The sequence below is a fragment of the Aphidius gifuensis genome, linkage group LG3 (assembly GCF_014905175.1).
Source record: "Aphidius gifuensis isolate YNYX2018 linkage group LG3, ASM1490517v1, whole genome shotgun sequence".
Classification (NCBI taxonomy): domain Eukaryota; kingdom Metazoa; phylum Arthropoda; class Insecta; order Hymenoptera; family Braconidae; genus Aphidius; species Aphidius gifuensis.
Window position 1 is genome coordinate 8,199,732 of NC_057790.1, and position 5,241 is coordinate 8,204,972.

The following is a 5,241-nucleotide window of genomic DNA, read 5'->3' on the forward strand; positions in this document are numbered from 1 at the left end:
ATAATATTCAGCCTTAAATAAATATAGAAAAATTTTTTATAAAATTTTGTTGGTCTTGATATAAATACATATATATTGTTTTGATTTGAATATCAATGTAAATACTTTTTTTTTATTAATAACTTATTAAGGACAAGTGGGTTGGAAAGAGAGAAAGAGGGAGAGAAAGGTATTTGAATATATTCGATCGATCGATATTTGATTAAATAAGCATGTTGTTATCTTTTTATGTGACCTAAAAAAAAGTTGTTTTGATGATTATTTAATTTTCAAACATCACTTATTCGATTGATGAACATACTGTAACACAGATTTATATCGATAAAAGTATTATTGTAGTTGTGAATTCAAATTTATTTTGTCAGGAAGTTCATTAATATTAATGTCGTGTCAAAAATGAATTTGAAAATACATATTAACAAAATGAAGAATAATGACGTAATTTTTCTATGGTATTTTTTATTTTATTTTTCAAGTAAATTTTAGGAAGAAACAATTAAATTGTATTGTCAACTTTCTAAGAATGTTCTATTTTAAACAACTTGATTTTAAGCGGCGTACATGTATATTAATAGTTGAAGCTTGATGGACCCTTATAATGAGCCTGTTGAATATTGCTGTATGGGCCATTTCAAAATATCATATAACGCGTAAACGTGGCTGCAGGACTAACGGCATAGTACAAATTGCTGTTTTTTCTATCAAAAAAAAAATAATAAGGTTCTTTCCGTGATTAATGAAACCATATAATAAATCAATTTTATAAAACTTCTGTCATCATGAAGTAAATTAATCTGGACACAGAATACTTTGAGGATTTGTATATTGAAATTATAATTTATTGATCAGTTCTTGTGCAATATAACCAAATACGTTGTCATTGCTCCGATGATCTGAAAATGAACTACTATTAGTTAATAAAAATGATCGAAGTAATGACCTTTAACTTACAGATATCAAGAGAGGAAGATGAATACGAATTAAACCATAAGCACCGTCAAAATACAATTTTGTAACACAAAAGTATGTTATTACTGCATCATCATTCTAAAAAATACAATTCAACAATCAAAACACTATTCTTTAATTTTATCCTGTATTATAAAAAAGCTTTACCTTTGATATAGTAGTTCTCATTGATACAATTGAAGATGGTAAAAAAATTTTTTTTGCAATTTGATTGGCCTAAAAATTTATAACTTATTTATTTTTCTGACCGAATATCCATTACTATTCATTACATACATGAGAAATTTATTACTTCTTATTAAAGAATTATCAATAAACTTACTTTTCGACTAGTCAGATGACAAGCAATAATAATAATAAAAACGTCGATAAAACATCCTATACAACAAAGTAAATCTCGTGTAATAATAAATAAGTTATTATGATCATTTGTTAACGTATAAATTCTTGATAAACAATTTAATGAAAGCGAGAATATCCATAATGAAATCTGTATTGAAAAAACATAATTTATTTTTTCAGCAGCATTTATTAATTTACTATGTAAAAACCAAACATCTTGCAATCCGATATTGTATTGTGTTCGGTAAATTTCATTGATCAGTACTTTCATTGAATCTGAAAGAATATACATTACTACATTTATCTTATAAAACGTAGAAAACTTACCATTTCGTAAAATCATACGACTCAAGTGTTTGAAGCGTTGATGAATCATCAGCACTAGTCCACAAAACATAAGAATTTGTACACTCACGATACTGTAAAAATGTGCATAAGCAAATGCCAACCAATATGGATTTTTTTCACTTTCATTTTGTGTTATAATGTAACCAATAATACACCAATAAGTTATCATAAATATCACAACAGTTAGTGAATAATCCAGTATTCCACGTTTTGAACCATTCAAATTAAATCTCGATAAAGTATCATAAACATGTAAACAATCCAAAGCTGATTCCAAATGATGTCTTAATGTTATTGTCACTATGTTATTGGCTGTTAAACAAGCATAACCAAATAATGTTCTTGCAATGGAAAAAATTCTGTGTCTCATATTTACGCGTTCGTTATAATAAGCCAAATATGTTGCATACATCAAATAGGTGGTGTTAACTGTGTACAACATGGTGAAATAAAGTATTCCTTTTTTTGATATTTCAAGTTTTCGACCATTAGTTTGAAAAATACTTACACCCAGTGCTTGGGCTGTCCAAATTAAAGGTTTAAGAATATTCAGCATTTTTTTCTTTAATCAAAAATCTTATTTTTTTAATGTTCAAATCATTATAATTATAGTTTCCGTTTTTTCAAATAGCCCTCGGTTTTTTTTATTACACGACTAAATTGTTTATTTTAATCCACTGTTCAGTCTAAACTTCGATAGTAGTAGTGTTTTTTTTTACGTTTGTCGTATTTTAATTCTTTTCTCATTAAAAAAAAATTTTTTTTTGAATTATCAATTACTTATTTATTTTATTTCTTATCAAAAATTTTGATGACAACAGCTTGTCTTGTCAAGTTTCATTGGTTATAGCAATCGATTTACCGAAAAGAAATATTGAATAAACTGATATTATCTCGATATGTATGAATTTATCAAGATTTTATAAAAAAACTTTTGTGGCAATAGCCTCTCTTGTCATCAAAGTCTAATCTAATTTTATTAGTCATAGCAGTGGATTTACTGAAATAAAAATAATAACTTAACTGATCCTATATCTTTATACATGCACGTATAAAAAAAACAGTAAATAAAATCTAGTCAATAAAATTTTATTTATTATTCCTTCATGTTTGATGACATTTTTCATATTTTATCTAATTACATTTATTCATATGGAATATATATAACTAATATTTGAATAAAAAATTAAAAAAAAAAAAATTACAACAAAACACAATGCAATTAAAACTAATTGGAATGAGAAAAAAAAGGGTGCGGAAAAATATGGATTGGAAACTTCAGGAAAAAAATTTTAATAAATACTTAGTCCAACCAGATGGATGATGCCGCGATATGACGATATGACGATACGATACGATATGGAGGTGACGATATCTGATACGGTATGGGTTTCATATCGTATCGTCAAACTCGTTACGATACGATATGGTCAAGACGATATATCCGATATATCGTCCATATCGACGATATGATATAATTTTTTTCATAATATTAATAACAAAATAAAAATTATCAATTAAAATTATAAAAAAAAATAAATTCAAAGAACTGAATTAACGGTTTTTTTTTCACTTAAAAAAAAAAAAAAAAATGATGAAACAGTTGCTGAAGCAACTGTGTCTGCCCTGCGGGGGGAAATTTTAATTTCTTTTATTTCAATAATAAACATATTAACTTTACATTTTTTATAAAAATATTTTAAAATTAAATAGTCTTTTCTGGCTTAAAACTAAAAGTATTTCGAAAATAAAATATATAATGTATTTTTATTGAAATAATTTTTTGCTTATATACTGCTCACCAATTATCAAACTCGTTGACACAGTCAATAAATAATGGCTTTAAAATTCTTGAGGCCAAAGACATGAATGTTGTAGCCATATCAGTATACGCACTTCCAACGTCAATTTTGTCACTTTGAAATTTTATGTTTAATGAATTCATTTGGTCAAGAATCGGATTTAAGAAAACCAAATATTATCTGTTGGAGTCATCTTTTATTTTAGTATAAATTGAATTTGCTTTATCACCTTCTTTTGAGGCAATTAATTCAAAGTGTAATTTTAATTCATGCCATTGTTCCATTACTCGTTTAACAGCAGCACCATATGACAGCCAACGTGTGTGAGCAATTTTAATTAATTTTCGAAATGGTTTTGAATCAATACCAGTATTAAGAAGATCAAATGTTTCTTGGTATTTGAGAGTACGTAAAGAATTTTGAATTGATCATTGATAAATTATTTACAGTTGAACAGTTCTAGCTGTTATAACAGCTGTGATACACTGAAACCAACAATGCTCCATCACGATATTGTCAATATAACAGCACAGAGTCCATGTTTTGAATTTTTTGAATTAAATTTTGATGAAGTATCATAAACATATAAATAATCCAACGCTGATTCTAAATGAGTACTTAATATCATATTGTTACTATATTATTAGTAGATGAAGCAGCAAAACTTATTAGTGTTCTCGGTGTTGAGAAAATTTTTCTCCTTATACTTAAGTGATCGTCACAAACGGTCAAGTGTATTCCATACAACATATATGCTGTGATAAAACTATACATTACAGTAAAATAAAGTATTCCTTTCTTTGATATTTTGAATTGTCGACCATTAGTTTTGAAGATACTCACACCAAGTGCTTGAAATACACATGTGCTGTCCAAATTAATGGTTTTATATTTTTCAGCATTTTTGTTTCAAGGCTAAATTTATATTGTTTTAATGTTCAAATTATTAGTAATGTTAAATTATTATTATCTATATAGATATTTCTTTTTTTAAGAAAATTTCTTTTTGTATATAGATATTTTTTTTTTTTCTATAGATATTTCTTCTTTTCAGGAAATTTTTTTTTGTAATAAAATTTTTTCTGTTTGGAAGAAATAAAAGCAAATAAAGTGTGATTGGTGTACACTTGTTAAACTTACAATACGATTTTCATTACGAATGTTTTATTCATGCACACTTTTTGAACTGAATTATATATAAATATATAAAGAAATTCTGAATTATCATTATTTTTTTGGAAAAATATTGTTTGCGTTTTAAAGAAAGAAATAGTTTTTTTTTTATACACGGATAAATTGTTTATTCAAACATACCAATCAATTGTTCCTCCAATCTGAACAATAAAAGCACTAGGGTTTGTTTTTTACGTTGAGTGCGTAAGAACCTTTATATATTTATAATTTACGTTTCTTCAATTATCCATTTATTATTTATTTATTTATTATCTTGATTTCACAAACAAACTTTAATTGCCCTGTCCTCCTGTCATCAGAATATTCTAATTTCCTTGATTTTAGCAGTTTATTTACCGAAATAAAAATGATAATTTATTAAATAAATTCTATCTCTATACACGTATACCGAAAAAAATGGTAAATAAAATTCCGTCGTAAAAAAAAAAACATGAGTACATAATTTCCATTATTACACTGAGAGAAATTTTAACTAAAAATTAAAACCCATGTTGAATAGAAATTACTATAATGCTTTGTAATTTTTGTTTTATTTCTGAGATTGGCCGCGAGAGATGATATTCTACAATAAAATTATGTAAAATGT